General features: G+C 41.8%; 1 long non-coding RNA gene across 1 annotated transcript; it reads left to right on the forward strand.

The window, feature by feature from the left end:
- Nucleotides 1–12385: 12385 nt before the first annotated feature.
- Nucleotides 12386–21799, forward strand: LOC114772232 (uncharacterized). The gene is made up of 5 exons (XR_003743921.1): nucleotides 12386–12493; nucleotides 13934–14117; nucleotides 15747–15883; nucleotides 17211–17339; nucleotides 21768–21799. It is a non-coding gene; the product is annotated as an uncharacterized LOC114772232 (long non-coding RNA).
- Nucleotides 21800–22723: the final 924 nt, after the last annotated feature.

Below are 22723 nucleotides of genomic sequence, written 5' to 3' on the forward strand. Positions count from 1 at the left end.
TTGGTTTATTGCTCTACGCGAGTGAAGCAGCCATTTTATGTTTCGGCTACCACGCACCCGAGCAGCGACTCAGGCCTGCAACGAGTAGTGTGGGGTACCCGGGTTATTTCAACTATTGACTTTTTGAGTTATTGAGAGTTCGAGGACTTTTACTTTTGAGTTGTTATATATGTGTTGAGTGAAATATTATTTTATCTAATTGTTCATGTTCTAATCATTAATGTAATATGTAAATATATTTAGTAAATTATTTGTGTGTGTTAGAATACTTGTGGTGTGTTAATTTGTGTATTTAGTGGTTTTCCTTAATGGTAAGAAGTGGGAGAAAATGAGCATATCCAAAATTTAACACTAGTTTTACAAGTTAAATACTGGGGTTCAGAGGGAACCCAGGGAGCGTATCCCTGGCTGGGCTAGGGGCGCTACACATAGACAAAAATTGAAATCAGCAAACAGACAAGAAAAATTCTAAACACAAAATCCGTACATTATAACAGTGATTAGCACACTGCTATTCACTAATGCACTGTTACGTCCTGGTCTAGGTCAGGAACGTGAACAATTAGAAAGAGGGAGGGAAACGCCACAGGTCATTTTAATAAATCGAACAGTACAAGTCGAGCCTTGAAACAAGACTACAGTCAGGCCAGGAAAAAGCACAGGGTTGACTACTGTGAACAGGGCATCTGTCTGGCGTATTTCCTCATTCTCCCTTTCCTCCCCTTCTCCTCTTTCCTTCCGTCGCAGCAGACCCACGCCATCTTTAACGGCCTCACTCCGACGGGAGCACCAATCAAAGTCAGGTATGGGAGGAGCTCCGAAAATTACAGGCTCCTCCTACAAAAAGGAAAACAAACAAGATAGAGAACACAGACAGCACATCACATGACCACGGGACGTAACACTTTTGGTAATTTTACATGCATAATAACGCAGATTCTCATACCTCGTTGGCCATGTTAGCTCAAGGGGAGAAAACAGGAAACATCTCTTCATAAGATCTCTTCATTTACACTTTGCCTTGATATTAATTTCAGCTGAGCACACGCATTCTACTTAACACTAGAACTCCCAGGTTTTTCTGACCCCCTCAGCCCTACCAGAGGTGGCCCAAATGGCCCCTTGGTTTGAAACTAACAACTCAATCACTGACAAATGGCTCCCATTCATTTGTAAATGTGTGGCCGATTGGAATGTGTCACTCCCCTTCCCCCCCAAGAAGTGTACTCTAACACTGTCGTGTACTAAGTGTACGGTAGCTGCCTGTGTGTGATACCTTCACATTCACCTTCACAAAAGCTTACCATATCTATACAAAATGTCCCACACACTGACTGACCTGCAAATATGAAATTCACCAAATATAGAAATACAGGTGTGTTTTATTTATTAAAATAGACTGAAAATACAATGAAAAGTTGCTAATAGAATGAAATGAAGGAAACATGCTAACACACCTGTCTCCATTGTATGTTTGTTCACAAATGTCATAACCTGAGTGAAGTCATGGTCCATGGTTGATAAACATGCTCAGAATCATCACTGAATTATAAAACTAAAAGTTAATTTTGTTTTTGTGTGTTCTCTCCTCTGCCTGCTCATATAAAAATAGCAAAAATCAAATAAAAAATAATAATAACTAAATAAACAAATAAATAAATAAAGTAAAAATATTCTCAGTTCCAATTCATCATATCAGTGGTTACTATCCCACGCAGTGTGTCTGTCTGTCTGTTTCAAAGTCTGTGTTTGCAGACCCAGTGACCATTGTAGAGATCATACAAAAACAAAATTCACTCTTTGTTTTATAATTCAGTCATGATTCTGCTCAGGTATGAGCATGTTATCAACCATGGACCATGACTTCACTCAGCTTATGACATTTTTGTACAAATATTCATTGGAGACTGATGTGTTCATTTTCATTCATTTTTTCATTCTATTAGCAACTTTTCATTCTATTGTCAGCCTATTTTAATAAATAAAACACACTTGTGTTTCTATATTTTGTGAATGTGTGTATTTCCTACTTGCAGGTCAGTCAGTGTGTGGGATATTTTGTATAATTTTGTAAGCTTTTGTGAAGGTTTCAATGTCACACACATACTGTAGCTTTGGCCTGTCTTGAAGCAGTGATGTGGGTAAAGAAATGTAAATATGCCAGGGTTCACAGGTAACTAGTGTTTTTGCACAACAAAAGCAGGAGGATGATGGAGCTGATGGCCTCTCCACAGGAGGTTAAAGGTGCTGAAAGCAGAGAACTTCCTTTTGTGCTGAAATGGATAAAAATGGATGAACCTCCTCTCCAAAAAAAGAACATGCAGAGAAGACTCACCACTCAGCAGGCCTTGGAAATTCTCCTGAGTGAAGTAAACCCTTGTGACTCGGATGGAGAAGACATAGAACTTCAGCCAGATTCGGAGCCGTCTGATCAGTCTTCAGGTTAATTTTTATTTCATATTAGTTTCCTATTTCATTCAAACAAGTAAGTGGAAAAGACCAAAAGCAGAGCAGAGTGACAGAAATATCTTCTCTGCCTTTTTTATATTTTCCACTTTTTTGTTGTGCACCTAGCAGACATTCACTGCCATCGGAAGTGCAAGACATTTTCTGCTTTAGTTGTATTTTTTATTTAGTAAGATATTTCAGAATTATTATTAGTATCTGTGCATGCATTTGTGATATCATTTGACTTCCCATTGCTCACAATTTGAATTTGTTCATACTGCAGATGAGGGAGACTGCTTCTCAACCTAAAAAGAGAGCTCGTTTGGGGACTGACCTGACAGAGACAGCGAAAGACGGCACAGTGTGACGTGAAGAACAGGTGGGGACGCGTCTCCTCCCTTTCACCACAATAGAAGCTGTAAGCCGCAGATGGAGAGCCAACGGCTAAGGCCAGAAGAAAGTATCTCGAGTTGCCTTCAGAGCTTCCTGTGTTTCATCACTCTTGACATGCTTCGTAGCATTCAAGAATGGACGATCCAACTTGCACAGCAACTGAGCATGCTCATTGGTTCATGGGCCTCCCTGAACTAATGGCATTTATCGCAATTGTCATCTTGTGGGGGGCTTACCAAGGTTTCCATCGCTACGTGACTGCTGGTCAGCAAACCTGGGAAACCCACAGATCATTGGAACTATGCCGTGAAACCGCTTCCAAGACATCATGCGACACCTACGCTTTGATGACAGGTCCACCCGCAGTGATCGAGCAAAGACAGACAAGTTTGCTGCAATTTCCAGTGTGTGGGGATCATTGTCACCAACTGCATCACGTCTACAACCCTGGTCTACATATCACCGTTGGTGAACAGCTTTTCCCGTCAAAGACTCGCTGCTGTTTCCTGCAGTATATTGCACTAAACCTGATAAGTTTGGGATCAAGTTTTGGGTCCAAGTACATTTGCAATGTCCTCCCATATGTTGGCGAGGACCCCAGTCGTCCCAGTGGGGAGAGACCTGTCTGAAAACGTAGTGATGAGGCTGATGGAACCATTCCTAGACAAGGCCAGAAATGTTACCACGGACAATTTCTTCACATCTCTGTCACTTGCGCAAAAAACTGCTTCGCCGGAAAACCACCATCCTCGGCACAGTCAAACAAGATTGGCCGGGAAATTCCTCCAATCCGCCAGACAAACAGATCGCAGTGAATTCACCACTCAGGTATGTTGCAGGTCTTTTGTGGTTTTTAGAAACAACACCTCCAAGTGGTGTCATTGTGTGGTAAAAGTGCTATGAAAAATAACAATTTCTTATTTATTAGGTGTTTTCAACCACTGATGCCACACTGACGGCGTATTCGGCCAAACGGAAGAAGACCGTCTATGTTCTTAGCAGCATGCACAGCGTGGTTCAGACTGATAATACCACCAAAAGGAAGCCAAACACTGTCACCCTTTACAACACCACAAAGTGTGGCGTGGATGGATGGACCAGATGGTGCGGGAGTACACTGTCCGCAGAGGAACACGTCCGCTGGCCAGTTGCCGTGTTCTATAATATGATTGACATGGCAGCATTGAATGCACATGTGCTATATCAAGCATGAACCGGGAAAGCAGGAAAGACGGGTGGACTTCCTGGTGGAGCTTGCACGAGAGTTGGCTAGCTCTCATATGGCGGGCGAAGAAGAAGGCAAGAAATGAACAATTGCTTCGGACACAACCCTCCACACCTGGCCCTGGAAAAAGAAGCCACGTGCCAGGTCAAACACCAGTGCAAGAACAATCATGCCACTGTGCGATGTGTTCACTGCCTACAGATACACATGTGGTAATGCAGACGGGAGATGCCATGGCAGTGCCAAGATTGTGAGTGATTGCTGAAATGTACTCACTCACTTTTTATTATATTTGTAAATATTATACAAAATGGTTGGTTTTGTTTTTTATTTTGTACAGTTTTATCAATAAACCTCTTCAACAAAGGAAAAAAACCCTGTGTGTTCATTTCTCCCTAAGATATCAAGTGAAAACACAAGTGTCCTTGGAGTGGCTCAGCATGGCCCCCGCCTTGTTTACATAACTAAAGCATCTGTTCACAGTGTGATTAGGAAATTAGTTCAAAGTCTTCCAGACCATCGGCTGTCCTGTGGGTTTTACAGGTAGAAAAGCCAAATGGCTGCTCTCTGGGACTGCTTCAGGTCCGCTTCCTTACCCACTAGGTCCCCACTGCCCCTATGAACGGTCTTCATGGGGAAAGATGTTGAATATTTAGTTGGAACTTATAATAATAACTGATCATTTATAATTTACTGAATTTGTCAGTTAATACATTGAGTTGTTTGCCTGTACATGGCAGTGTAGTTTCTCTGTACGATTTCTGTCATGGAGGGAATGTTCTTTTTCCAAGTTTTTTCTTTTTTTATCTTAGACCAAGTGAAAATGATTAAGGAAAGAAGAAAGAGAAGAAATGTAATCATATTTCTTGATTAAAGACAATTTAATAAAAAGGAATCGGTGCGGACATTTTTTTTCTTTTTGACCAGAAGTTTGCAGTTGTGCTTAACAATGCCACCCATAGATGTTTTTTTCTCTTGTAAGTGAAAATAAGAAGTTTAGCACAACGCAAGATTTTTCTAAAGTACAAGGAGATTAGATCATCTGTGGGTGGGTGTGTGTGGGTGTGTGTGTGTGTGTTGCAAGTTGAATTCTTTGAATGTGTGTTAATTTCTCACCTGATATGTATAAATGGGTCTGGCCCATGCCGTGTCTCAGTCTACACTCCCTCTGCATGATGACAGTGAATTTCAGGAGACGTCACTGAACACTGCTCCCCCTCACCATATCAGACAACCCAGTGTCTTCTGTGGAGACCTTCAAGTTCCTGGGTACCACCAGCTCCCAGGACCTGAAGTGGGAGATCAACATTTCCCTCCATCCTGAAAAAGACCCAGCAGAGGATGTACCTGAGACAACTGAGAACATCCAGTCTTCCACTGCTTCCGCTGCTGATCCAGTTCACTGCAGTCAGAGTCCATCCTGTTGCTCCTCCATCACAGTCTAGTATGAAGCAGCCACTCAACAGCATAGGAACAGGTTGCCTCCATCCAGGACCTGATCCTCTCAAGAACCAGAGAAAACAAAGCAGGGAAGATCATCACAAATGCCTCACACCCTGGACACAGACTTTTTGATCTGCTGCCCTATGGCAGAAGATCTGCAGACCAGGACCAGTCGACACAAGAACAGTTTTTTCCCCTCGCCATCACCCTCCTAAACAACTGCGTGTGGTGATTCTCAGTAGGATTCTGTGGCAGGGCGTGTTTAATCGATTACACTGCTTATGGTAACGCTGCCTGTTTTAATAGATTGAAGGGCTGTGTGTGATCTGGCCTGCTGAGTTCAGAGCACGTCAGGCAAAGATGCATTAATTAATTTATTTTTAGTATGAGCGCCACTCACGCTGCTGAGCTGTATAGTTCATAGAAATTATTTAGTCCAGTTAGTTTGTTTGTGGTGGAGTAAAGAAATGTAGAAAAAATGGTCCTTTTACAGCGGAAGCAAACTAAATCCAACCAGGGTAATAACTACCCCAGCCCACTAGGTGTCAGCCTAGCAGGAAGTCACTGTGAACTAGCGAGGAAGAATGCTTGCAAGCGTGATATCCTGTTTACGGTTTAGCGTTGCATTTATTTAGTTAAAATGCTAATATCATTAACACCAATGATAACTGGCTACAGAAAGCCTGTAGCCAACATTATTGTTTTTTTCCCATTAACCCTTCATCAGTTATCCTTAGCCAACCATTCTATGTTAGCAATTGCTAGCTAAAGAGCATAGCCAGTAACTAAATGTTAGAAGACATAGCCCTGCTTCATAAGCAGGCTAATGTGGTAGCATAAGCTATAGCATTCTAACTTCTTATGCGAGTTACAAGAAACTGTTGGCCTGTTTTCTATTTTGCTGCTCTGTGCTAGGTGTGTTAACCAATGACCAAAGGCCAAATTAACTAAAAATTTGTCAATGGTTAGTCAATTACCATTTAATAAAAATGACATTTTTCTTCCCTTTTATGTTGGACTGACTAGAGGTTTTGTGATGTTTAATGTGATGTGATATTGGCTTTAATTAACCATTTTCCTGTCCTGCATCTCTGCATCTCGTCTTCTCTCCTTGTCCCTCTCTGGCATTACAAACGCTCATCCAAAGCATCTGACTGTTAGATAAAGCAGAACAACATAACATCAGGACTCATCTTGGCTTTTTTAAACGTGTACACCTTTTTGTGTTTTTGTCTGTTTTTGCTCGCTTTTCTCCCAGTTATGAGTTATTTTGGTGGTATTTTAAGACAATCGCCCTTCTCTTTTTTAACTTACCTTGCAGCCCACCCCATGAGAAGTGGTGTGAATCTTTTGCAGCGTGCTTTATTTTTTCCTTAAAAAGGGGAGCTGGTGTAGATTGGGTGCTATATTTATACTTTTTAAAAATGAACTGTCTTAAAATATTTTATGTGATTATTTGCTGATGCTGAATATTCTCTAGCACCACTTTTTGCTTCTTTAGGAGTTTCATGGCTGTCACCCGTGCCACCCCACCCCAGTACCGCTCCAGGTCCACAATGAAGATGGGCACTCCATAAAATGGTGGAATAAACAAAACACCACATGCAAACTAACACGCTGCTTATTTCCCGTGTGATGTAAGTGATTTCTGATTGATACTGCCTCAAGCCGAGGTAAGTTTGTATTTTTCGTACCTGTTCATGTGTTGACACCGATGCTCTTTGACCCCTGCGCTCCCAACACTCGTTGCCTTTTCCTGCACCACATACAATCCTCGTTCTCCCAGTACGACCCCTTTTGGCCTGACTCCTCTCCAGCCAGTCTTCTCTCCGCAGTGACGTGTGGCTCCAATAGACCATAGGTTCTCCACAGACAGTTTCTGCCCTTGCGATTGCGCCCCCAGGTCCTGCCCTCTGTAAGGGGGCATGGGGAAGGTTGGAGGAAAGTGCATTAAAAAACAATTTCTTTGGGAATCAGGCAGAAGGTTCAGAAGGTTCATCTTGTGATGGCAGGAGCATCCTGAACTCAGTCAGCAGGCTCCTTTTAGAAGATGGTGGGCCGCAGCCTATTGTCTCTGCATTGTCGAGTTAAGAGGTGTGTTCAAGCTTAAAAGTATGTGAGCCACTGAAGGGGTTTGTCTTTAGATCTTCTGTGTGTTCATTTATTACCGCACAGTAATTAAAGTGCAGTGTTCTTCAGACTGTTTGCAACATTTCCACTCTGGACTGTGAGATGTTACTGCTACTGTTACTTTAACATGTTATGACTACGTTGTAAGTTCACGCTCATTTTTAGTTTATTGACAGAGCAGCGTGTTCCACGACTGAAGTATTTAACTTTCAAAATTTTGTCGTTCCCTTTGAGTGCTGTATTCAGTTACTTGAACACATGGACTTATTGATGCTGCCTGTTCAGCGATTGAGGTGAAATTAATTCCAGGTTGGATATTCGACCGATATTCATAAATTCACTATAAGCACAAAGACTTCTGTTTTTAACTTTCAATAGCTTCCACATAAACTGACCCTGTAACCCAAAACCAACGTAGAATTGTGCTGCTGCAAGGGACTAATCAGACACACCTAAATTGTAATGGGTTTTCTGCACCACTATTTTGTATTAATAGAATTATAAAAACATTTTATTAATAGCTTCAACACAAAATGATCCTGTTGATCCAAAAACAAACTGAGGTGTGTCTGACTAGTTTTAAAATTCAGGTAATAAATGATAAATGAATCCTTGATAAAAAATATCAATTTAGGAATGGGTGGCGGTTTTCGTAACATGAAAGAATGCGTGATTTATTTGTGAGTTACATCGACCTGATCGACCTGACACTTGCTCAAGGAATTGGGCTGCAAGTTTTGGATATCACGGCATGCGCCGAGCACTTCCTGACGCTCCTGTATTTGGAACACGGAACACCTCACTCACCACTGTTTGTCTTGCCCCAGCCACCTTTCCTGTTGATCACAGTGACCGATCATCTCTGTAGCGCGTGCCCTGGTCCGGGTCCAGCTCCACTTCTTCAGAACTGATCATCTGGATTGGACACCTCATTGCTCTGGCTGGACTCTTGTATTGCGGGAGGAGGGATCAGGCTCTTCATTGTGACCTTTAGTCTGGATACATTTCCCCTCCAGGCCTTACTGTGACATTCTTGTTTCTGCTGGTCTGACCATGTTGTCCCCACAAGCTCCACTTGTGCCGCTGACCTGTCCCTCCTGTGCTAAATTGCCCTTCCCTCTGGTTCTGGCCATCAGCCTTTTCATCTGAGCTTCATACAGCACTTTGGAAACATCCAGCTGGATCTGCCAGCCGCCAGGCTGATAAAGCGTCTGCAGACATTCAGCGATGTCAGTTCCACAGTGATGAATGTTCCACAGCACCAACTTGTCTTGTTCCCCCAAAACCACACGCTGTCCCTGTAGGAATTTACAGTCAGTTCATTTAGCTGCTTCCCCAAATCCTGGACCAGGACAGCGAGCTCTACATTGACATTTCTCAAGTCGAAGTCAAAGTAAACCTTACTGTCATTTCCGCTCTATTACTGTACAGCATATAGAGATATGACATGATGAGGCTCCGCTTACATTAATGCAGAAAACAAATAGATATAATGGAATAAGAAAATAAATAAACTGGAAGTTTTACTGATGCAGCTCTTGTGGAAGAGGTCCTGTAGCAGAGGGGTGAGATGTTCCTTGGCAGCCACGCGGAGATACAGTTAGATATACACGGTGAGGATGTGTGGAGGCAGGTTGGCCGCAAAAGTGCAGACACCGTTGGGCTTTTTTGCCGATGGAGGTGGTGCTGGTGGTCCAGGTGAGGTTGTCTAAGATGTGAACTCCCAGGTACTGATTACAGTTTCTACCATGGAACAGTGGACGCTGAGTGGTGTGTGGGTGGGTGGGTTAGTCTTCCTGAGACTGACAAGAAATCCAGTGTCCAGTTGCAGAGGGAGGTGCTCAGTCCATCTTGCTGAGTTTCTCAAACAGTTTTGGGGCAATGATAAGTTGAGCCCATAGGTCTCTTTAAGGAGGGTCTTTATTTTCTTTGTTTTTTACTACTTTAATTTAAATGCAATTATCTTCATTTTTGCTCATCATCTAACAGTCCTTTGTCTACATAGTGAAAGACAACAGACATTTAAAGATAAATTTTTTTTTTCCTTATTTAGATGTTATGTCTTCCACAAACAAGAGACAAGGAAAGCACCAGGTCCAAACTGCATCTCCTCTTCCTCCTTCAAAACCTTCTGGATCCAGGTTTCGCACATGGACTGTCCTCAGGGATGAGTCCTCTCCCCACAGCGCTCCAGGACCGGCTCCAGAACTACTGAAATTGGTCAGAGGGACATAAAATCAACATTCCAAGTGATTAGGGAGTAGCCTCATGTAATGCAAGTAAACAGGAAGTGTTTTTTAAATTGCGTATTAAACACTAGCAAACAGCCACTCTGAAAACAGACTCCACAGGGAGTTGAACCCCCGCCCTGATCATGAAGGTCAGGTGTGCCACCACCGGAGCCTTTTTTTTTTGGCTTTTTTTGCTACTACTATTAATTATTTAAGTATTTAAGTATGAGGCGCCCCCTAGAACATATTTCAACAACAAATAGATGTTTGTATGTGCGAAGTTTGCATGTAGAAGCGTCAGGAATATATGGCGTATGTGCGAGGTTTGTATGTAGATGCGTGAGGAATATATGGTGTATGTGTGAGGTTTGTATGTAGATGTAAGAGGAAAGATAGTGTATGTGCGAGGTTTTCTTGATAAATGACAGAGGGGGCGCCTCATATACAGGCAATGTACAGGTTAAATTAATTCCAAATTGTGTCCAATTCATCTCCAATTGGCCTAGTTGTTTTGTGGGAGAAACCGGAGAACCCGGAGAAAACCCACGCTGGCACGGGGAGATACAGGCAATTCTCCACACAGAAGGAAATTTCCTTGCTGCGAGACAAGGTGCTAACCACAATGTCACCGTGTCGCCCGTTACTAAATACTTACCTTAATACTTACCTGTACTAGTGATCACTATTGGTACTGCTAGTATTACTAATAGTGGTACTAGTAAGGTGGAAGGAGGAAGCACATCTCCGTAGCCAGGTCCCAGATGCCAGGAATGGAGTTCAGCTCCTCGATGACGTCTTCTGGAAGACCAATCTCCTGACTGGCTTCCCGATTGGGTCCCTGTGGACTGTCTGCTGCTGGACTGTCCTCCATCTGGTTTTGAAGTGCAGTTCTTCGCGCCACCTCTCTGTAGTAGGGCTCCTGAAGATGGTGGCGTACCCGATGAATCCAGCGCTCCTCTTCGCTCTCAGATGTGCTGGTGGAGGGCTGATGAGCGCCGGTGATGGAGGTGACTGGAACCACACTGGGCAGAGGCATGGCAGGACCATCCTGTTGCCTGCTGCATGGAGGCAGGAAGCCCATCTCCACAGCCAGGTCCTGGATGCCAGGAATGGAGCTCAGCTCCATTACAGCGTCCTCAGGAAGTCTGATCTCCTGATTAGCTTCCTGATTGGGTGCCTGTGGAGCATCCTGCACCTGCCGCATACATGGCCTGCTCGATGGCAGAGCTGGAGGGGAGTTGGTGACCCTCACACATGCCCACGGTATTCCTGAGTAGTACAGTGACATGAATACATTGAGATTTTTTATTTTGTTTTAATTTACTGACTGTGATACCTTCAAATGGACCATATATGTTTATACTGGATTTACAGTGGGCTACACCTCTGGGTTTTTAATTTTTCTTTTTATTGATCTGGAGTGATCAAAAACTCACAACAAACCTCTCAGAAATTAGAATCAGAAATCAGTAGAATACTGAAAACACAGTATTATTTCTTAATGTCTTACCAGTGTGACCTGCTACCCTTGGGAGGATCTTGCGCAGTGGCCTCCTGGTGACTGTTGGCTCCTTGGGCTTCTTCCGAGGCCGGCCCATCCATCTCTTAAAGAAATCTCTCTCTCTCCGTCTCCTGAAAAGAAAGCTTTACAGGTAATAAATGATGCTAAGCTAAATTATGCTAAGCTAAGCAGAAAATACAAACTAAATTAGTTATCAAGTCTAAACAGTAAAATAATTAATAATAGCAGTAAAACAGAAAAGTAGTTAGCCTTTAAAAAGGCTTTTGGGGTTAAAAGTTCAATTTTTCTTCTGAAGAAAGCACAGAAGTAGAGAAAAACAAGAGTCCAGAAAATGTCACTTTCTGTCACTTTTTGTGTCGCTTAGCAACAGGCTGTTATAAACATACCTTCATATGTAACAGCACTGAGCAGCCAATCAAGAGCCACAAATTTAAACAAACAATTCTTTAAACCTAAACTTTTTTCATAATTGCACCGTTGCCTATCAGAACTGAAAATCAAGATTTTTTGGTGTAAATACATGTTTAATATATTTGTGAGTGTAATTATTTTTAAATTAATAAAAGTAATTATTTTTTCCAAAAACTTAAACAAGCCTTTAGCAACTCGATTTTATTCATTTTAATTATTTTTAGAGGTTGCATAGATTCATTCTTGAAATATCATATTTCAATTATCTACTTTTTAGTGTTTAATAGAGGAAAAGTACATCTTTAGGAATTTTTCATTGCAATGATTTCTTCTGTCCACTAGATGGCAGTAAAGATCCCCCTCTCTTTCACTCATTTACAAGGTCAGGTTTTCCCACCGCATCGAGACTGGAGCAGCAGTCACTGATGGCACTGCAGGACCCTCATTTTGTTTCCTTTGTCTGTATTGAAGCCTCATGATGCACACATGACCCTGACGTGGTGTCACTTTAATCCGGGTTCATATTTCACCACTTTTTATTTGTATATTTATTTCAGAAGCTGTTTCTCTTAGACCTGCTGCAATGGGAAATGGGTGCGGTGCGGTGCAAGATTTACACCAAGTCCCCCGGATTTTTAGTCTTTCCTTTTTCTGATGTCTTCAACCCTGGTGCTGAGGTTCCACACTTGAGTAAGAGACATGCTGAACTGGCCAATATTTTCATGGATTTATTCAAGACACAGACACACATCCTCTTAAATAATGCTGCCAGATGATTTGGGGGAGAATTTTATTAAATAGATTTAAGTTCTGTATAATAGGCCAGTTGCAGCAGTTTGAACTACAATCCAGTAGTTTTGCTCTCAACCGTGGAAATAGGCAGGATGATCTTCTCAGCCCTCTTCTCTTTCACTATTGAACCACTAGCACAGGCCATAAGAGCGGATGCACTAATTCCTGGTATTCAGATTAGTGAAAGGATGCCCAAGATATCATTGTAATTGGACGACATATTGTTGTTTCTGTCCCAACCACGAATATTTATCCCTCATTTTACTGAAATCATTTATTATTTAGTGAGTTCTCTTGATATAAAATCAACCTGACAAAATCAGAGGCTATGCTCTTAAGTCTAGTGACATCCATTCCTGACACATGTAGAAGAAAATTTTCACCACACAAGGAAGGAAGGTGTGGACCGCGGAAGAAGTTTCCAGATGAGTTTATTGAAAAAGAGTTTATTGAAAAAGATCCACCCCCAGACTGTGGATGCACAGTGTGTTTTCAACTTGAACCCAAACATGGCACTTAGTTCATTTGAGGCCTCATTAACAAAATGTCGCTTGAAATAATGCCCCCACCAAGGGATAATTTCATTGATTAAAGCCTTTGCTACTGCCCACCCGTGGCACGCTTTGCAGGAAACACCTCCACCCATGTTACACAGCACAGCACATGGTGACACAATGAAATGTGTCCTCTGCTTTGAACCATCACACTTAGTGAGCAATGGGCAGCCATGAAAGGCACCCTGGGAGCAGTGTGTGGGGACGGTGCTTTGCTCAGTTGCACATCAGTGTCACCTTGGCGGTTCAGGATTTGAACTTGCAGCCTTATGATTACGGGGCCTGTAACTCTGCTCAGTTAATCACGAGACACAAGCAATTCCATTTTTAACAGGCATTTATTGCATCTTCAGTATGTCCTGAGAACTAAGATAAATAGACAAAAATTTAAATCAGCAAACATAAAGAAAAATTATAAACACAAAATCCGTACATTATAACAGTGATTAGCACGCTGCTATTCGCTAATGCACTGTTACGTCCTGGTCTAGGTCAGGAACGTGAACAATTAGAAAGAGGGAGGGAAACGCCACTAACGTCATCTTGCTGAGTTTCTCAAACAGTTTTGGGGGGATTATGGTTTTGAATGCTGAACTGGAGCCCATAGGTCTCTTTAAGGAGGGTCTTTATTTCTTTATTTTTAACTACTTTAATTTAAATGCAATTATCTTCATTTTTGCTCATCATCTAACAGTTGTTTGTCCACATAGTGAAAGACAACAGACATTTAAAGATTTCATTTTTTAATTTTTCCTTATTTAGATGTTATGTCTTCCACAAACAGGACACAAGGAAAGCACCAGGTCCAGACTGCATCTCCTCTTCCACCTTCAAAACCTTTGCTGGCCATCAGGATCCAGGTTTCGCACATGGACTGTCCTCAGGGATGAGTCCTCTCCCCACAGCGCTCCAGGATTGTCTCCAGAACTACTGAAACGAGTCAGAGGGACATAAAATCAACATTCCAAGTGAGAAACATTATTACCATTAACTGCTGGTTTTATAGACCACCAACCTGCTTGGGCGAGTGAAGTTTAATGTCACCGTAAAAGAATTTCACAGATACAGGAGACAGTATGAATCGTTTTTGAAGGTAAATCATGCTGGATTAGGGAGTAGCCTCATGTAATGCAAGTAAACAGGAAGTGTTTTTTAAATTGCGTATTAAACACTAGCAAACAGCCACTCTGAAAACAGACTCCACAGGGAGTTGAACCCCGCCCTGATCATGAAGGTCAGGTGTGCCACCACCGGAGCCTTTTTTTTTTTGGCTTTTTTTGCTACTATTATTAATTATTTAAGTATTTAAGTATGAGGCGCCCCCTAGAACATATTTCAACAAAATAGATGTTTGCATGTGCGAAGTTTGCATGTAGAAGCGTCAAGAATATATGGCGTATGTGCGAGGTTTGTATGTAGATGCGTGAGGAATATATGGCGTATGTGTGAGGTTTGTATGTAGATGTAAGAGGAAAGATAGTGTATGTGCGAGGTTTTCTTGAGAAATGACAGAGGGGGCGCCTCATATACAGGCAATTTACAGGTTAAATTAATTCCAAATTGTGTCCAATTCATCTCCACTTGGCCTAGTTGTTTTGTGGGGGAAACCGGAGAACCCGGAGAAAACCCACGCTGGCACGGGGAGATACATGCAAATCTCCACACAGAAGGAAATTTCCTTGCTGCGAGACAAGGTGCTAACCACAATGTCACCGTGTCACCCGTTACTAAATACTTACCTTAATACTTACCTGTACTAGTGATCACTATTGGTACTGCTAGTATTACTAATAGTGGTACTAGTAAGGTGGAAGGAGGAAGCACATCTCCGTAGCCAGGTCCCAGATGCCAGGAATGGAGTTCAGCTCCTCGATGACGTCTTCTGGAAGACCAATCTCCTGACTGGCTTCCCGATTGGGTCCCTGTGGACTGTCTGCTGCTGGACTGTCCTCCATCTGGTTTTGAAGTGCAGTTCTTCGCGCCACCTCTCTGTAGTAGGGCTCCTGAAGATGGTGGCGTACCCGAAGAATCCAGCGCTCCTCTTCGCTCTCACATGTGCTGGTGGAGGGCTGATGAGCGCCGGTGATGGAGGTGACTGGAGCCACACTGGGCAGAGGCATGGCAGGACCATCCTGTTGCCTGCTGCATGGAGGCAGGAAGCCCATCTCCACAGCCAGGTCCCAGATGCCAGGAATGGAGCTCAGCTCCATTACAGCGTCCTCAGGAAGTCTGATCTCCTGATTAGCTTCCTGATTGGGTGCCTGTGGAGCATCCCGCACCTGCCGCATACATGGCCTGCTCGACGGCAGAGCTGGAGGGGAGTTAGTGACCCTCACACATGCCCACGGTATTCCTGAGTAGTACAGTGACATGAATACATTGAGATTTTTTATTTTGTTTTAATTTACTGACTGTGATACCTTCAAATGGACCATATATGTTTATACTGGATTTACAGTGGGCTACACTTCTGGGTTTTTAATTTTTCTTTTAATTGATCTTGAGTGATCAAAAACTCACAACAAACCTCTCAGAAATTAGAATCAGAAATCAGTAGAATACTGAAAACACAGTATTATTTCTTAATGTCTTACCAGTGTGACCTGCTACCCTTGGGAGGATCTTGCGCAGTGGCCTCCTGGTGACTGTTGGCTCCTTGGGCTTCTTCCGAGGCCGGCCCATCCTTCTCTTAAAGAAATCTCTCTCTCTGTCTCCTGAAAAGAAAGCTTTACAGGTAATAAATGATGCTAAGCTAAATTATGCTAAGCTAATCTCTCAACCAGAAACTACAAACTAAATTAGTTCTAAAGTCTAAACAGTAAAAACAATTAATAATAGCACTAAAACAGTAAAAGTATTTAGCCTTTAAAAAGGCTTTTGGGGTGAAAAGTTAAATTTTTTGTCTGAAGAAAGCAAGAGTACAGAAAAGCAAGAGTCCAGAAAATGTCACTTTCTGTCACTTTCTGTGTCGCTTAGCAACAGTCTGTTATAAACATACCTTCATATGTAACAGCTTTGAGCAGCCAATCAGGAGCCACATATTTAAAAAAACATGTCTTTAAACATAAACTTTTTTTTATATTTGCACCTTTGCCTATACATGTTTGATATATTTGTGATTGTAATTATTATTAAATTAATAAAAGTAATTATTTTTTCCAAAAACTTAAACAAGCCTTTAGCAACTCAATTTTATTCATTTTAATTATTTTTAGAGGTTGCATAGATTCATTCTTGAAATATCATCTGTCAATTATCTACTTTTTAATGTTTAATAGAGGGAAAGTACAACTTTAAGAATTCTTCATTGCAATGATTTCTTCTGTCCACTAGAAGGCAGTAAAGATCCCCCCTCTCTTTCACTCATTTACAAGGTCAGGTTTTCCCACCGCATCGAGGCTGGAGCTGATTGCACTGCAGGACCCTCATTTTGTTTTGTTTTGTCTGTATTGAAGCCTCATGATGCACACATGACCCTGATGTGGTGTCACTTTAATCCGGGTTCATATTTCACCATTTTTATTTGCATATTTATTTCAGAAGAATTTTTAAGAATTTATTTCCCCTTAGAGACCTGCTGCTTTGGGAAATGGGTGCGGTGCGGTGCGGTGCGGTGCGGTGCTGTGCGGTGCAAGATTTACACCAAGTCCCCTGGATTTTCAGTCTGTCCTTTTTCTGATGTCTTCAACCCTGGTGCTGAGGTTCCCCACTTGAGTTAGAGACATGCTGAACTGGCCAATATTTTCATGGATATATTCAAGACACAGACACAGATCCTCTTAAAAAACGCTGCCAGATCAGAAAAATGGACTTGGTTGAAAATATACAACATACAAGACAATGATAAATGATCTTGGGAGGCTAGATTTTGTGTTTTTAATGTCTACACCTTCTTTCTTTTCTTTTTTTTTTTGTCTCTTTGTGCTTGCTTTTGTGCCCATTATGAGTTATTTTGCATACTGGGTCTTTTGCAGCGTGCTTTTTTTTCACAGTATGAGGCATAAGATGACATAAATTGGGTGTTATTTTTACACTTTTTTATTTATTTTTTTTATAAATAGCTTAAAAAGGGCCAGAAGTCAGGATTGCATACAGAAGGTTCACCTTGCGTTGTTGCAGTAGCACCCTGGACAAGGTCAGCTCCCCCCTATTAGAAGATGGTGGACCAATGCAACGTCTGCATTGCCGAGGTAAGAGTTGTGTTCCAGCTAAAAACAATGCGAGCCACAGAAAGGGTTTGTCTTTTATATTTTCATTTATTACAGCACAGCGATTAAAGCACAGTGTTGTGCATTCTCCCTGTTTGGGATTTTAGTTATGACTGTTGTGACGTTTCCACTCAGGACGTTTATTATGACACTTCATCCAGTTTAGACAGGTGTTGGACTTCAATACATTCTATTGAATACAAAAACAAACTTAGTAGGTATAAGGCCAGTATTTTTATATGACACATTATATGACAGCCAGCACAATAAAATATATAAATAAACAGCATGATTTAAAAAATGTTTAAATGTTCTTGTATTTCAAATGCTGTTACAAACGGGGAACTGGGTATTTTAAACTATCAAGTTTGATTTTTCATACTTCATCTGATCTTAATTTGTGATGAATGCCACCCATAGATTATTATAACAGAATTGAGAAGTTTTTTCATTTAGAAGAAGATTAGATCATCTGTGCGTCTGTGTTGCATGTTCATTTTGTGAAGTCACATGTTTCTTGTGTGTTAATTTAATCGCCAGATTTGTACGAATGGTTCTGGTCCATGCATGTCTCAGTCTACACTCCCTCTGCAGTTCTCTGTAGTCCAGACACAACTCCCTGCCATCTTGGTCATCTAGTGTTAGGTAGCGCCTCTTTTCCCCTTCACTCATCCACCTCGGTCTTATCCTGAACTTACACATACACAAAGCTTATGAACCATCAGCTTGGTTAAAATACCCGTCTAAGCAGAAAAGAGACACCTGCTGTACTTAACCTTTAGGTAAAAAAGTAAAACGAAAAACCTTCTTGATGAAAAAGATGTCAACGTTATTCAGGGTTCTTTGGTGGGTTCTCATTTTACTTTGCTGAATTGTTGCTGTTCTGCTGCCTCAGTTCAGACATTACAGACCTGCCTTTCTCCAGCGGCGTAAACTGGATAAACGGCCTCTTACTTAGATTGTCGTTCCTGGTGCAGCAGACACAAAACAGCATTTACATTTACATTTACGGCATTTGGCAGACGCCCTTATCCAGAGCGACTTACAATCAGAAGTTACAGGGACAGTCCCCCTGGAGCAACTTAGGGTTAAGTGTCATGCTCAGGGACACAATGGTAGTAAGTGGGATTTGAACCTGGGTCTTCTGGTTCATAGGCGAGTGTGTTACCCACTAGGCTACTACCATCCAGCAGAGTCGAGAAAATGGTGCTGCACAGTAGGATTGTAATCTGTCCTTTCTGTAAATTCTCAGTCTGTAAGATTTGCACTAGAATTTCAATCAAGATCATAATCCTCTCAATTGAGCGGATTGGTGGGTCAGGTTTTTGCAACCTCTTACTCCTCCTCCAGGAAGGGTGTGGCTATTTTGATCAGTAAAAACTTTAATTTCAATCCCTCACATGTGTTAAAGACAATCAAGGCCATTTTGTAATCATTAAGCTTTGTGGTGGTGAATTAACTATCACCTCAATCCCTCTCTTGACAAACTCCCACCGGGTTCTCCTCCTCCTCCTTCAGGCCAGGCTAGAATGCACATTATTTATGCTCTGACATTGGATTTTCTGATGTTTGGAGGGAGTTTCACCCCATCGACCTAGACTTCACCCTTTTATATGCATCATATTAAATTTTCACTATTCACTATCTTTATTCCATCTTTCCTGCATTATTGGCAATGTCATGTCATGTGATCATGCTCCCCTGTACTTGATTAATTCATTCTCTGAAGAGAGGATGATAAATGTATCTCATACTTTAATTTGAAATTTAGGATTCTATTAATTCGTCATCGATTGATAATCCCATGATCCTTTGGGAGACCTGTAAGGCTTTTTCCTGGGGTCTGGACATTTCCTATTTGGCGGTGACACGTCCGTGAGCTGGCGGGGGAAGGAAGCGCAGAGGCGGAATATACTGCGATTTATTAAACACAAAGGAAAACGGCGCGAGGGCCTAAAACAGTGAAAACTAAGGGGGAGAACAAAAACAAACCCGCTGGCGTGTGGCGATTGCCAGAACTGAAAACAACACTAATAATACGTTGCGCGGTCCACATAAAATGTCACAGCCCCGAATGGCTGCTCAGAAGCGCCTTATAACCGCCCTGGTGTCATGCAGATTGGTGGCAGGTGAGTCTCCAGCTTCACCTAATCGTGACAAGCGGCCAGAAAGCACAGAAACATCAGGACCAAGGGAAGAGCCTCGGTCCAGCGTAGTCCTCTCGATTCACAGCATTTCATTAGTTTGCTTTTCTTGCTCTACCGCACCCCCAGACTGTGGATGGTATGCACAGTGTGTTTTCAACTTAAACCCCAACATGGCACTTAGTTCGTTTAAGGCCTCATTAACAAAATGTATCCCATTGTCGCTTGAAATAATGCCCCACCAAGGGATGATTTCACTGATTAAAGCCTTTGCTACTGCCCACCCGTGGCACGCTTTGCAGGAAACACCTTGTAAGATTGGGCGTCGCAGGATCATGCTTTTGTTTTGCATAGCGACCGTCTACAAGAAGAAATGTGACATTCCTGTGCCAATTGTTGTGCATGAAGATTTAACACCTTTCGTGCCTTTTGTCGGATGGCAACGTGTGAGGTGTCGGCCGTCAGGACCGCCCACTCTCTTTGTCTTCCCCAGATGGGAGGCACCGGGGGACGTGACATCAGAAACAACAGGTTCTGATTGGTCTGTGACAACTTCCTGTAGGCCAGGGGTATACTGGTCTGCTCACATGTGGGGAAGGGGCTTTTCTTTTTTCTTTTCTTTTCTTTCCCAGCTGTCTTTCCATCGAAACCGGATCTTCTGGTTTTCGAGCCTGCTCTATCATCTCATTATTTCTCATGGCTCTGCCTCTTTCTCTCTCTCTCTCCTCCTTTACTCTTTCTTCTCATTTTTGTTTTCTCTGTAATCCTGGTACCTTTTCACATTCAATATTCACATGTAACTACAATAATTATTTACCGGTGTTAATAAATTAGAAACTGTTCATTTTTAACCTCTATTGTGCCATGCCTCTTTCTGCCAGGTAACATCAAGTTGGAGTGGTTGAATATAGTGCTTTTGTGTGGAGGGAGAAGGAGTTTTACACTCTGTTCTCTCTCTACCACGGTCTCTTTTACAACCTCCATCCATGTTACACAGCACAGCACATGGTGACACAATGAAATGTGTCCTCTGCTTTGAACCATTTGCTCAGTTGCACATCAGTGTCACCTTGGCGGTTCAGGATTTGAACTTGCAGGCTTATGATTACGGGGCCTGTAACTCCCCTCAGTTAATCACGAGACACAAGCAATTCCATTTTTAACAGGCATTTATTTAATCTTCAGTATGTCCTGAGAACTAAGATACATATGTAGCCCTGCTGATATTTTATTCTGTTGATATTTTATTTATTTTATAGAACTGATAAATGCCTGGATAAGGTGTTTATTTATTGTTTATTTATTGTATGGAGGAATAATTGTTGTATTTGCATTTAATTAACTTTTTATATATGTAAAGTATTTCCTTTCGGTAATGTGTGTACTACCTGCCTACTGTGTGTGAGCGGGGGGTGATTGGTTGGAGAGACGGGAAGAGAAGGGAGAGGAGAAGGATGGAGGACGGACGCGAGGTGCAGTAAAGTTACCTGCGAGTCCGGTTGAAATATATACATAGCACATGTATTTATACCCTCCGGAACATATTGTGCTAGTGGGAAACGGATAGTGACCCATTACGACAGCGGATATTATAGACAGATTACGATCGCGAAAACCAAGCGGTGAATCCGACTTTTTGAGTTATTGAGAGTTCGAGGACTTTTACTTTTGAGTTGTTATATATGTGTTGAGTGAAATATTATTTTATCTAATTGTTCATGTTCTAATCATTAATGTAATATGTAAATATATTTAGTAAATTATTTGTGTGTTTTAGAATACTTGTGGTGTGTTAATTTGTGTATTTAGTGGTTTTCCTTAATGGTAAGAAGTGGGAGAAAATGAGCATATCCAAAATTTAACACTAGTTTTACAAGTTAAATACTGGGGTTCAGAGGGAACCCAGGGAGCGTATCCCTGGCTGGGCTAGGGGCGCTACACATAGACAAAAATTGAAATCAGCAAACAGACAAGAAAAATTCTAAACACAAAATCCGTACATTATAACAGTGATTAGCACACTGCTATTCACTAATGCACTGTTACGTCCTGGTCTAGGTCAGGAACGTGAACAATTAGAAAGAGGGAGGGAAACGCCACAGGTCATTTTAATAAATCGAAAACAGTACAAGTCGAGCCTTGAAACAAGACTACAGTCAGGCCAGGAAAAAGCACAGGGTTGACTACTGTGAACAGGGCATTTGTCTGGCGTATTTCCTCATTCTCCCTTTCCTCCCCTCTCTCCTCTTTCCTTCCGTCGCAGCAGACCCACGCCATCTTTAACGGCCTCACTCCGACGGGAGCACCAATCAAAGTCAGGTATGGGAGGAGCTCCGAAAATTACAGGCTCCTCCTACAAAAAGGAAAACAAACAAGATAGAGAACACAGACAGCACATCACATGACCACGGGACGTAACACTTTTGGTAATTTTACATGCATAATAACACAGTTTCTCATACCTCGTTGGCCATGTTAGCTCAAGGGGAGAAAACAGGAAACATCTCTTCATAAGATCTCTTCATTTACACTTTGTCTTGATATTAATTTCAGCTGAGCACACGCATTCTACTTAACACTAGAACTCCCAGGTTTTTCTGACCCCCTCAGCCCTACCAGAGGTGGCCCAAATGGCCCCTTGGTTTGAAACTCAATCACTGACAAATGGCTCCCATTCATTTGTAAATGTGTGGCCGATTGGAATGTGTCACTCCCCTTCCCCCCCAAGAAGTGTACTCTAACACTGTCGTGTACTAAGTGTACGGTAGCTGCCTGTGTGTGATACCTTCACATTCACCTTCACAAAAGCTTACCATATCTATACAAAATGTCCCACACACTGACTGACCTGCAAATATGAAATTCACCAAATATAGAAATACAGGTGTGTTTTATTTATTAAAATAGACTGAAAATACAATGAAAAGTTGCTAATAGAATGAAATGAAGGAAACATGCTAACACATCTGTCTCCAATGTATGTTTGTTCACAAATGTCATAACCTGAGTGAAGTCATGGTCCATGGTTGATAAACATGCTCAGAATCATCACTGAATTATAAAACTAAAAGTTAATTTTGTTTTTGTGTGTTCTCTCCTCTGCCTGTTCATATAAAAATAGCAAAAATCAAATAAAAATAATAATAACTAAATAAACAAATAAATAAATAAAGTAAAAAAGTTCTCAGTTCCAATTCATCATATCAGTGGTTACTGTCCCAC

This window comes from Denticeps clupeoides, unplaced genomic scaffold (assembly GCF_900700375.1).
Source record: "Denticeps clupeoides unplaced genomic scaffold, fDenClu1.1, whole genome shotgun sequence".
In the NCBI taxonomy this organism is placed as follows: Eukaryota; Metazoa; Chordata; class Actinopteri; order Clupeiformes; family Denticipitidae; genus Denticeps; species Denticeps clupeoides.